The sequence below is a fragment of the Myotis daubentonii genome, chromosome 7, assembly GCF_963259705.1.
Source record: "Myotis daubentonii chromosome 7, mMyoDau2.1, whole genome shotgun sequence".
NCBI lineage: Eukaryota > Metazoa > Chordata > Mammalia > Chiroptera > Vespertilionidae > Myotis > Myotis daubentonii.
Window position 1 is genome coordinate 13507613 of NC_081846.1, and position 13045 is coordinate 13520657.

The 13045-nt window shown below is 42.4% G+C and overlaps 1 protein-coding gene across 9 annotated transcripts in view; it reads right to left on the reverse strand.

The window, feature by feature from the left end:
• The window catches only part of CMKLR2 (chemerin chemokine-like receptor 2), a 54986-nt gene extending 43118 nt beyond the window's left edge, over positions 1–11868 (reverse strand). For 7 of the 9 annotated variants that reach the window (XR_009453738.1, XR_009453740.1, XR_009453739.1 and 4 more), the window contains exon 1: positions 4024–4288. The gene's annotated coding sequence lies outside the window, so the exon portion shown is untranslated. Of the gene's footprint in view, positions 1–3535; positions 3976–4023; positions 4289–11645 lie in introns of those variants that run through there. The other 2 variants (XM_059702892.1, XM_059702894.1) reach the window with 2 other exon arrangements.
• Positions 11869–13045: the final 1177 nt, after the last annotated feature.

The window sequence follows — 13045 nt, forward strand, 5'->3', positions numbered from 1 at the left end:
CACCGCTCTCACTGTCTCACCTCCTCCAGGAACTGTTAACTTGCACACTTCTGTCCTCCCTTTTCTGAACTCCATATCCTGTAGGAAATGCACGCTCTTAAATCTTTTTAGTGTAATAGCTTAATTCTGTCCTCCACACAGCACAACTCTAAGCTCACGTAGGACAAGAATCTCCCGTTAAAGCTCTCACGTCTTCTTCCACCACCCTGGCTGAGGGTTCAGTCAATATTTGCTTGACTGAATGTGACACATAGAGATGGCTTCTCTTAGTTAATGAGAAACAACCTCTCTTCCCTCCAAACATGGAAAAGAACAGACTTCCAAACAAGGAACCACATATCCCAGCGTCCCTCTTCCTTTGCTTAAACATGGAGGTGAACACAGATATTTGTAAAACAGAACAAATCGAAATGTCACCCATACAAAAGCTCTAATATGCCTTATTTATTTGATTGCAGGAACCCCTTTACCACAAACCAAGTCTTTAGGTGCATTCGTCCTGCAGAAAATCGCCGGGCGAACGCAGGGTTTCTCACACGCAGGTTTACATGGGCCAGTTGATTGTGTTTGCTGAACAAGGGGCCACTGTGACCAAGGCTGGATGTTGGCCCCCCCCCCCCCCCCCCCCCCCCCCGTCAGTTTGCTTCACACAACAAGACACCCTTCCACAGGCAAAGCCAGGCCTCATTTAACCCCTGCCCTTCCACCCTCAAACTAATCACTGACCAATAATATTCTCTTGCCTGAAAGGAAGACTGCATAATTTCCAGTAAAATGTGGTGCCCGAATCATGTGCAGTTTGTTCCTACTGCACCATTTTCTTTAACCAGGAAGAGATTTTTTTTTTTTTCAGTAGCAGTGGCATAATCAGAGCATACTATGATAATTGGATATAAAAAATAAAGTCTGAATAAAAGTGTATCTCACTAAACATGCATTAGGTACCCACTGTATTTGCTAAGTACCCATTATGGAGCAATGACTTAATAAGCAGCGATTAAAAAGGTGGTAGGGGGGATGAAAAGCTGGAAGAAACCTAACTATTGGATTTCTTTTAGAGGAAAGGAAACCGAGGTCGCAAGAATTTGTTCTTTCTTGAGGTACGAAACAAGTTAGAGACAGAGTTGAATCAGAGCTCTGGAGACAGATAAAATCAAAACAGCAACTCGCAAAAAATATTGTGCAAAAAATATTGTGCAACCTGGATTTGAGACACAGTTGGAAACTGTCCAGTATCCAAGAATGTGATGTTAGTAATCTTCATTTAACTAGTCTGCATTTTTAACCTTTAAAATGTTTGTACTATCAGCTTTTATTGTTGTCTTGGCTTTTATTAATTTCATTAGAAGTTTTATTTGAGGTAGAAGCCTTTACTAAAGTTCACATCACCAAAGAAACCAGGTGAATTAGAGCTGGAGTCCAGGCCAGATTGAAAGATTTAACTTTATGTGGTATATATGAAAACTGAGACCTGAAGAAAAATAATAGAAATTTTTAATATTAGAAAGTTTCTAATTTATAAAAGTAATGGACTATTAGAGAAAGTTTGGAGGGGGGGGCGGGTGTATCACCTGAAGGGGTCCAGCATATACCACTGTGGCACTAAAATTATTTTGAGCACAAAGCATTTGAGGTCCCAGAGGAACTCAACTGTCATAAATCTCTTCCCTGGGAGTAACCAGGGAAGAAGATTGGCTCTGATCACCAGAGATAAGGCATACCTCACCTAAACAGACATGTCACAAAAACTTGCCCACCTATTCCCCTAAGGATTCATTTAACTTTCATTAAAAAGTCAGAGTTCTGGAGTTTTGTTTCCCCATAAATACTCTTTCTCCCCCTCCCCTTTTCTTTTTAAGAAGTCACTTGTATTCCTGTTAAGTGCCTTTTCCCCCTTTCTTTTCTGCTATTAAGATGGTTTATAAGCCCCAAATTCTAACCCTCCCTTTATAGTCACATTTTTCTGTGAACTCATCTATGTACATTAATAAAACTATGCACCCCTATGTTCATAGCAGCACAATTTACAATAGCTAACTAAGATTTGGAAACAGACTGAGTGCCCATCAGCGGATGAATGGATTAAAAATCTTTGGCACATCTACACAATGGAATACGATGCTGCTATAAAAAAGAAGGAACTTTTACCATTTGCAACAGCATGGATGGAACTGGAGAGCATTATGCTAAGCGAAATAAGCCAGTCGGAGAAAGATAAATATGACATGATCTCACTCATCTGTGGGATATAATGATGAATACAATTTGATGAACAAGAATAGATCCAGAGACAAATGGCGGGGGGGGGGGGGGGGGGGTCAGTTGGGGAAAAAGGAGACTTATGTAAAACTTTAGACAAAAAAATAAAAATATAAAACTATGGGATTAAATTTGTGTTTTCTCTTACGAATCTGTCTTTTCTCAGTTTAATTCACAGGACCTCAGGGACTGCACCTAAGAGGATAGAGGGAAAGTTTTCCTTCCTGACACAACATTAGTCCAACACAACTACTTTCAATTTTGCTTATTTCCTACAATTGTTTCAACTGTGTTTACTTTTTACATCATTATAATCATCGTTAACATTACAATATAAGCATCTATCCACAATGCCACATAACCCTTCAAATTATGATTTCCTAATGAGTGCAACATACTTCATTGAGATTATACATAAAAGGTTCCTTAACTAGCCTTCTACTGTTGGATATTTAGGTTGCTTCTAATTTTTTAAAGTTATAAACAACTTGGGGGAAAAAATTTTGAACATAAAGCTTTCCATTATTCTATAAATTAGCTCCCAATGCTGTGGCTTTTGAAAAGGGAATGTTGGGTTAAGTATATATCTCAGGAAAATGGCAATTAGCGGTAAAGTAACAAAGGAAATGTAGGACATTCTTTTATAAACTAAATACGTCTCAGATAAACTCATAAAGAAAGGCCACGGAAAAAACAAAAACCATTTTGTGTCTGGAAGATGTGCAAACATGACAAGAATTATCCAGTAAAAGGCATTACTTGGACTAGGTAATTTGAAACCCAGAAAAAGGTCCCTTGGCCATTGTTCCCACAAAACAAACAAAAAATTATAATAGTGGATTAATTTAGCAACAAGTTTATGGAAGATTGGGTGAATGAGTTTGTTTTAAGCGAAAAGGGCCAATTTAAGAGTTATTGCTGATGAAAGTTCCATTATCAAACCTTCATTTGGTTTTCATTAGCTTTCATTTGAAGAAAATGATAAACCATTAGACAGAAAGCAATTGCTGCTCGCAGTTATCTGACCACCATAGGAACAATCGAGTTAGCCGAACCTTTCCCCCCAGCTACTTCTCTGCATTTAGCCATTAGTCCTCCATTAGGAGGGCCCAGGTACCAGCCATTCGAACAGGCAATCGATTAGGAGATTTCAAGTAGCAACAACAACAAAAAGTTTGTTGTGAAGAACCACAAGCTATTCATCTCTGAAAAGAGAGGGGGAAACACACACACACAGCCAAACTACATTACAACTCAATTTAGAACTTTTTCTTACCTTGTGATCTAAGGAGGGAAAATCAATTTTCATCTCAGAGCCCCATTTTCTCCTATTAGATTTCTCTACAGTGGGCTTTCCAGAAATGATGCTTGATTATTTCTGAGTCACAACTACTTAAAATCCACATTTATGAACCATTTCCTAGGTAAAAGCTGAGGAAATTACAGCAAGTTCTCTGTGCCCTTATGTTCTCTCTCTTTCAGGAGTTTAGATCTAATCAGCAGCTGTAGCAATGCCTGTTATGATCTTCCCTCAACACTTTTATCAGGACCAAGAATATGAACCTTCATCTAAAGTGTTTCATAAACTATCAGGAGTCCCTTTTTCGTCCTTTTTCTTTTCTTTCCTTTCTTTTTTTTTTTATTTTATTTTTATTGCCAGCTGGTAGTTAATCCAAATACTGCTTTAGACATACATTGTCTGCAGGAATCCTCATCTGGTCAGCTGCAAATGCATCCCTTGAAAAACAAACAAGAAGCACTTACCAGTTAATTTTCTGAAAGCAGAGGAGCTATTGTGATGCCTGGGTGTGACCTCCCTGCTGCAGACTGGAACGCAGGGTGGTTTTCAGAACTGCTACGTGGTGAACTCTTTCCCTGCTTCCTCCTTTGGCTTTTATCTGGCTGTTTGAAATGACACTGGAGAGGAGAATGATGCTGGGTTTCCTCTGAATGTGGCTCTTCCCTTCCTCCTCCACCCTCCATAAAAATTCACCCTGCTTTCCTGGAGGAAAGTAAGCAAGGAGCATACTGCCCCAATTAATTCTTTTGCTCGGCCTGTGTGTGTGTGTGTGTGTGTGTGTGTGTGTGTGTGTGTGTAACTGAGATTTGTTTTTTGAATGGAAATCATCGCCATTGGCTGCAGTGCCGCAGGCTGAGGAACTAGGGGTGGGGGAGGCACCCATGCCTCCTTTGTTTGGGTGGGCTTGAGCCTAGGAAAAGTCAAATTAAATCTCATTTCAACAATGGAATGAAAAGAACCTTAGACATGTCAAAGGAGAGCTCTTCAAATGCCCTGGGTTTCAGTGTATTTCTCAGAGGGAAGAAAATTGGAATCACATTGTCAGTTAGGCGAGCATTTTAGCTGTGTGGTGTGTGTGTGTGTGTGTGTGTGTGTGTTTTACTGAGGCAGGTTGAGAGACAGCTTGCCAGGCTCTGAGGAAATTAAAGGTTGGATTTTTATCTCTCATCTCCCTCGTGGGCCTGGCAGATACGGGCTCGTCTGTGTATCTGAAACAGGACTCATAATTCAGAAATTCGCTGGGCGAGCTTGGGGGGCGGGAGGAGGAGGGGGCGGGGGTGAAGGTGAGCAGGCCTTGATGTGGTTAGCTTCCCTCTGCAGGGCTAACGTGATTATTTGGGGAAGGTCTAACATCAGCTTGACCATGTGATATTGGAAATCGAATGTTATTAGGTCCTGAAACATGGGTGGGCCACCTAATTGAACATGGTTTGAGGAGCACACGGCTTTGTGTCTGACTGCTGTGCGAGACTGCCGGGAGCACCGGGTGCCACCCCAAGTGTGCCTCTTTGGCATGAGGCTTATTTTGAGCTGATTATTTTTGAAGAGACTGCAGACCCGGAAGAAGCTTGGAAAGCAGGCAGGAGTTACCCTTTTGTGAGGGGAAATCTACATTTATAAGAGACATTTACATTAGAAAGGGGGCCTGTATCAGGAAGAGAGCTACTACTGGAGATCATTTTTTCATCCCAGAGGCTTATCTGCCTGTCAGGGCAACCTTTGTTTCCCAAACATTTCCTCTTCTCACCTTCCTGTGAGTTGCCTTCCCCTCCTTTAAATCCCAGACCCCTATCCCTTTCCTTAGCTCAGGATCCTATATAATCCTCAATCTTCTGGCCACCATTTGAGGCTGGTATCTTTGTGGGTCCCCTGAATGCCCGTAATTAAAGTTGTTTTGTGTTTGTCCCCTCCCTCCTGTTCGTGTCTTTTTACACGGGGTCTTAGCCACGAACAATGAAAGGTAGAGGGAAAATGCTCTTTCCTCCCCTCCAAGACCAAGTCTAGAAAATTTAAAGCAGGATCCTCTGAGTGGTGGGTAAGGGTGGAGTGGGAGCAAATGGGAATAACCCTGGGGGATGCTTTCTCAAACTACAAGTTTCCCCCTGCCTATGAGGATGTGCTCCCTCACATTTTCCCTCGGGTCCCAATCCCTTGATTCCACAGAAGTAACCACCAGTAATAATCCTGGCCTGTCTCTTTTCCGTATGACCCCAGCACAGATGTGCTGGTTGAAGGAGTAGCAAGTAGTAGAGCACTCTGCTGGAGACTTCTGCTTAGGCACCAGCTCCCACTGCTTTGCTTCAGCAACGTTAGTATTTACTACTAGTTAGATGCTACCTTCTGTAGTCACACAAAAGCACAATTTCACCCACAAAAGACATTTTTGAGAAGAATTTTTTTTTTTTTTTTTTTTTTTAAACATATTTTATTGATTTTTTACAGAGAGGAAGGGAGAGAGATAGAGAGTTAGAAACATCGATGGGAGAGAAACATCGATCAGCCGCCTCCTGCACATCTCCCACTGGGAAAGTGCCCGCAACCCAGGTACATGCCCTTCACCGGAATCGAACCCGGGACCCTTCAGTCCGCAGGCCAACGCTCTATCCACTGAGCCAAACCGGTTTCGGCCATTTTTGAGAAGAATTTTTAAGTGTCGGTTACTTTACATGGTTTCGAGTTTATTTTTTGGTGGTAGAACGGCAAGCATTGAGGAGCAAAGGATAGAGAAGGATGAGAAATGACATTTGGCAAACAGTTACTAGGTGCCAAGCATAGTTTAAGCACAGTACACACCGAAACTCAGGAAAGTGTACACATTTTTATGTTTTGCTACCACCTAAAACAATAGAGTTGAAACATATGATTACTTACCTTTAAAATTGGTCCAAAATGCCCTAACCGGTTTGGCTCAGTGGATAGAGCGTCGGCCTGCAGACTGAAGGGTCCCAGGTTCGATTCCGGTCAAGGGCATGTACCTTGGTTGTGGGCACATCCCTAGTAGGGGGTGTGCAGGAGGCAGCTGATCGATGTTTCTCTCTCATTGATGTTTCTAACTCTCTGTCCCTCTCCCTTCCTCTCCTTAAAAACAAAATCAATAAAAATAAATAAATAAATAAATAAATAAATAAATAAATAAATAAATAAAAAATAAAAATTGGTCCAAAAAACTCAGGAACAGTAAATCAAATGTCTCAGCTGTACATTTGAGGAGCTTCCTTAAGATGTGCGCATATATATATATATATATATATATATATATATATATATTCCTTACAGTTGGTCCATTATTCAAAAATAGTTGAAGCTGAAGTGCCATCCTTCATGCAGTGAGTGCAGTGGACATCAGCCAGGCTGTTGGGTGGTGCATTGGTTAAGCTGTTGAGTCAGTTCATTGGAGATCTAGTAAGATGGCATCTACTGCCTGTTGCAGAGTTGGAGTTCAGTCCCAGGCACTGACTCTACACACCACATTTATAGCACATAGAGATGCTATTCAGGGAACAAGATAACAAAAAGGGGTCCTGGGTGATCTTGTGCTCTGGTGCAGTGAGTGTGCCCCGAGGGGTCCAGTAAAGGAGATTACTCTGACATTTCAAATGTGATGTTATCTTGGATACAAAAAAAGGCAATAGACAGGCTCCCTTAAGGTTGAGATTGACCTTTGTCAAGGTCTGGGATGAGACTTGATTATTGCCATAACTCACTTCTAGTTAAAAATTATGTTCAGCTTGGCTGGTGTGGCTCAGAGGTTGAGCATTGACTTATAAACCAGGTAGTTATGGTTTGATTCCTGATTAGGGGTTGTGGGGTCGATGATCCCCAGTAGGAGGCATACAGGAGGCAGACAATCAATGATTCTCTCTTATCATTGACGTTTCTATCTCTCTCCCTCTCCCTTCCTCTCTGAAATCAATTTTTAAAAAAGATACAGTATCTGTATAATAATAATAATAATAATAATAATAATAATTGTGTTCAGATGCTCCTGTGTGGTTGGTTACTTTCAGTCTCTGCATTTGTGTGGCCCACCGTACTGGCTTCCCCTGAACTTGTCAGATTTAGTATGCGGCCACTTTTCATCCCCACTGCCCCCTTTTGGTCATAAATCAATCCAAAGGATGCATTAACATCTGACCCTCTTGATTGGATAATGTGGTCCCACAGTACCAGGAAGGCTTATTCTTGGGAAGTTTCTCTCTCCCCCCTCCCTCCCCCACCCGCCCCCTGCCTTCATTAGTTGTTTGTTCCTTCCATTGTTTCACCATTTCCCCAAACAAGCCCAAAATTTTAATAAAAAACGATCCTACCCATTTCCCTTCCTGTCCACCTCATCCCTCCCACACCCAAATGATATGCCAGTAATAGCACAAAAGTACACACTTGCTATGTTGCAGAAATGCAGTTAACTCTATTGGGAAGGAGGTGCTCGCTGAAGATCTATAGCAAGCATGTCAAATTGTGGCCCGCGGGCTGCATGCGGCCCAGCCAATATAACTGTATATAAGAAACGTTTTGATAAAAATTCCATAACTTAATTTTTACAATATTCTGTTATACATAATTATTAATAACGAACTACAATGTTCACTAATGACTGATTACTATAATCCTGTTGCATTCATTGCCCTTACACCAGAGGTTCTCAACCTGTGGGTCGCGACCCCTTTGGGGGTCGAACGACCCTTTCACAGGGGTCACCTAAAACCATTGGAAAACACATATATAATTACATATTGTTTTGTGATTAATCACTATGCTTTAATTATGTTCAATTTGTAACAATGAAATTGGGGGTCACCACAACATGAGGAACTGTATTAAAGGGTCGCAGCATTAGGGAGGTTGAGAACCACTGCCTTACACGCTTTACACACAGTTACGCACAGGCGCACCATTTCTCTCCACTAATACTAGCAGCGAATATTTTAGTAGCCAACTGCCACATCATTAGTCTTGGACTGAATTGTTTGGTGTGCGCAACAGAAAATATTTCACTTTCAGAGAACAAGAAAAATAGGTTTATTTGCGTTATGCTTATTAATTTGTGCAGTTGTTCAGTGTCTGATAAGTTAATGTTCAAGAAAAATATTAATGTTTATTAAAATGTTCCATTATTTTATGTTAACGATGACTCATTTATTTCAGCCCTTTGTATTCAGCATGTGTCTATCGAAATAAACCTACGTTTCTATGAAAATTGAAGCTTTTGTTTGTTTGCGGCCCACATAAACTTAAACCTTCTTTATTTGGCCTGTGTTAGCCTTTGAGTTTGACTTGCTTGATCAACAGTGTCTTCATGCTCTCCCACACATCTACTCTGCAAGTTGTGTCCCTCATAGAAGGCCCTTTGCTTTTCTCAGCAAAGTACAGAATGGTTTGCCTTGAAACATACCTCTCCCTCCCCTGGGATTGGTGTGCAAACTGTACAGCATGGAAAGGCTTTAGAGCACAGGACCTGCTGTAGGGCACAGAAACTATACTGGCTTTTTAAAGGACATCTTCTCAAGCCACCTCTTTGTGTCAAGAAGAACTCCCTTCTCCTCCCCACTTGAAACCCACAGTCAGATGTGACAGGGGCAGGTACTCAGGAGAATTAATTCTTGTCACATCCTCTGAGGGGTAGGAACGCCACATCAACCTTTCCCCGTAGAAGGATATGACAACCTAGGGGCACCGGACATTGGCTTCCTTTGCAGGGCCTAGGCCAGTGATGGCGAACCTTTTGAGCGCGGCGTGTCAGCATTTTGAAAAACCCTAACTTAACTCTGGTGCCGTGGCACATATAGAAATTTTTTGATCTTTGCAACCATAGTAAAACAAAGACTTCTATTTTTGATATTTATTTTATATATTTAAATGCCATTTAATAAAGAAAAATCAACCAAAAAAATGAGTTCATGTGTCAGAGGTGACATAGGTTCGCCATCACTGGCCTAGGTCAACCTCCTTAGAGTTTTTCCATTTCATCAGGAACATGAGTTCTCCAATGGAGCCAGTCTCTCCAGTAATCTGCTCCACTCCAAACCCCGGGGAAAGCCTCCTGGCTGTAATGACACTTCTTTTTTCTTCTTTGATTTGTTCTCCTCTCCCTTAGCTTCAGAATCAGAATCAGGTGATTGTGTGTGTGTGTGTGTGTGTTGTGTGTGTGTGTGTGTGTGTGCGCGCGCACGCGCACACGCGCCCTCATGCACTTCTGATTTATCTGTCTCATGTGTGGTTTTCTGTGACTGTAGAAACTCAGCAATAAGGTCAGGGAATTCAGGTTGCATTCCTGGAAGTCTTAGTGTCATCATTTGTCTTGCTGAAATGGTGGACCACTGGGATGGGGTAAGAGCATAACCTTAGAGGGAAAAGTCAAACCTGTCTGTTGTCTTTTTGCATCTAAGATAACAGACCTTTGAAATGTCAGAGTAATCTCATTTCCCAGAATCTCAGGGCACACCCACTGCACCAGAGCCTGAGATCACACACAACCCCGCATTGTCACCTTGCTCCCCGAATACCACCTCCCTGTGCTGTACATTATTACCTACTCTGTACCCACCATGTAAAATAAGTACGTGTCTCTTTGTGTCACTTTGTGTCCAGTCCTAGAGATCCTACCCTTTGCTTTCTCCTGCCCCTTTAATCTACTGAGGGGACAGAAGGAAACTAGGTAGACAGGGATGAGCCATGGGGGAGAGGAAGTAGAACCCAGGAACCAACTGGGGAGAGTTACTAAGGCAACCCAGCTGGGCAGGGAAAGAAGGGCACACAGGAGACATAAACTTTAAAATGTCTGGATGTTGCTAAGACAAGCAGCTTACGGAGATAACTAATCACAAGGCAGTGAGGCGTATAACCAATCCCAAGAATGTTACTAAGGCAAAATTCTTAGAAAGAAAGAACCAATCAGGAGCTAGCAAGGCATGTGTCTGCCCCCAGACAAAAAAGTGCGGGCTCTCTCTCTCTTTCTCTCTCCCCCCCCTCCCGCCCCCCCTCCTCCCCAATCCAGGCTGCAACATAAAATGAAAGCTCTGGACACGGATCTGCTTTGAGAATCCCAGCTGCACCTTTTCCAGGACTGGCTTCTCTCAATAAACTTTGCTTCTGCTAACTGTTTTTGTCTACAAATTCATTCATCGATTTTGCGAGACAAAGAACTCAGACCTAAACCCCACATTTTGGTTTCACTGCCACCAATGGACTTCATGTAACCCTCCTTAGGTCTCCTCTTTTTATTCTAATGTATAAAATAAGCTGCAAAACTGACATTCTCTGATGCATTTTCTCAATCCACTGAGAATTTGCCTCTGAGGTTTGGATGTGTCTTGCGTCAACATATTTATTTTTGTTAATGGTCATTTCTAATCCTTTTGTTGTTTGTCCAAAAAAGAAAAAAAATATCATCCCAGAACATAACCACTGGAAAAGAAATAGTATACAAATGGACAGTTTTTAAAGAAAAGAGACCGACTTGTGAAAAGTGGAAAGACTTCCCTGCTTTCCATGTGTTTCCTCTTGTCATGCAAGGAGGTGACTGTCTCCTTGCGTACGTGCCTTTCTCAGGCCTGATTCTTCGGGGTCAGCAGGGATGGAGATTAGACTTTGGGGCCTTGATTGGGTTGAACAGCGAGGCTGGACCCAAGCAAAGCTTTTCCTCGGCACTGAAACAGGACGCCCAAGCGCAGACTCAGTGGCCCTGGGAGGTCACATGGAGGAGCCATGCCAACCTGGCCATAAAGGGCAGCATTCATGCCTTTTAAACCAGAGACTTCTTAAAGGCCACTGAGGACAAAGCCTTTTGCACATTCTTGCTTTTAATTCTGTATGGCCCCTGCAGGAACTGAGCCTTGAGGATGCTGAGTAAATATGCTAGGGGATTTAGCTCTACATCTTTTTAATTAAGATACACAAAGCTCTAATTACCTGCAGAAATGTCGGGAACAGCTTCTATTGTTATCTCTAATTTGAATAAACCTTCCCTTTTAATATGCCAAATGCCAAATCAAATGAGGTCCAAATAGGAGGATTTAGCCTGGTTTTCTTAACTAAATCTCAGATGCTCGAGGCCCGGAAGCTTTTGGAAGGCAAAGAAAACACTCACCTCTGGAAAGGTGCCTGTGGCGGCAGCCGCCGGGAGGGTCGCGGGCAGAGGCCGCGAGCTCTGTTCTCTGGATCTTGGTGGTTAATAATTTCTCTGGGAGAACTGGTTGTGGCTACCCTGAGTCTTGGAAAAATTGTTTCCTCTTTTTGTAACCAAGGGAGGCCAATAATCTCTTAATTTACTGCTCTAGAAAAAGAAATGCAGTTTGCCAGTGGTTAAATAAATCTGGTGTGTATCACTTAGTCGACAGGCATCTGGGTGACACCACCCTTGCCCTGACTCAAGAGAAAGGATTGCTCTGGGAGTTCAGGCCGCTCCCAACTATTTACTCTAATTATGCTACTTTTCTTGTTAAACTGCACATTATGGTTATGATGTAAGTGTATCTGGATCTTCCTAAAATGTCACATTTTGGGCTAGAAAAAGGTTTGGAGAAGAAAGCGCATTTGCTTGACTTCTTTAACTGGTTCAAGCACGGCTTGCATTTTTCATTAGGAAAGTGGTTGCCTGGGGCATCCTGCAGCTGCTGATGTGTTCTGTTTGTGCTGTGCAGTGTTTTTTAGTGTTTGAATTAATTCCCATCATTTAAAAATCAGGAGATCCAGATTATCAGCTCCTGAAAAAAAACACACAAAACACGGCCAGATCTGGTAACCACAGGCCTGCATCCCACAAGGAGACAGCTGGAGGAGGCTGAGTACTGGCGGCTCCCAGTGCTGCCTGACCACCTCTGGCAGGTGTGACCTCCAGTTCCTCACCTCCCTCCCCTGCCCCCGTCACTCACCCACAACATCCATCTGGACCCTCCGGGATCCTGCACCTTCAACCCTTGTGTCCCTTTTTAATTATTTTCCTGTTGAGTTTTTTTTCAATTTAGGAAAATTGAGCACACAGAAAGCTAAGTCATCAAGCACTCATTTTTAATGCATAAGGAATTTTATGTTTGCTCATTTAAAAAATATGAATCCCCTAGTAAAATCTGAATGCATTATACAATATGAGGAAATTGACAAAACCAACTTAACCAGCTTAACTGTGGAACAGCAGTGTGCCAGTGCAGGTGCCATGGGTAGCGGTCTGCCCACTGCCAGCAATAAAGGAGTGCCCCGCCTGCAGGGAATTTAAAAACAGTAATAAAAAGCAGGGCCCTTCTGCTTTTATGTGTCAACAATTCTAAACAAGGTCAGTGATGAAATACTCCTCCCCTCCGAAAGTCTTCTGTTGGCCAGGTGCTTCAGCTGCTTAGAGTATTGTCCTCATACACCAAGGTTGTGGGTTCGATCCCTAGTCAAGGCACATACAGTGGGGCCTTGACTTTCGAGTTTAATTCGTTCCAACACCGAGCTCGTTAAGGAGCTCGATAACTCAAATTACTCTATCAACTCAATGCAAAAAATCAG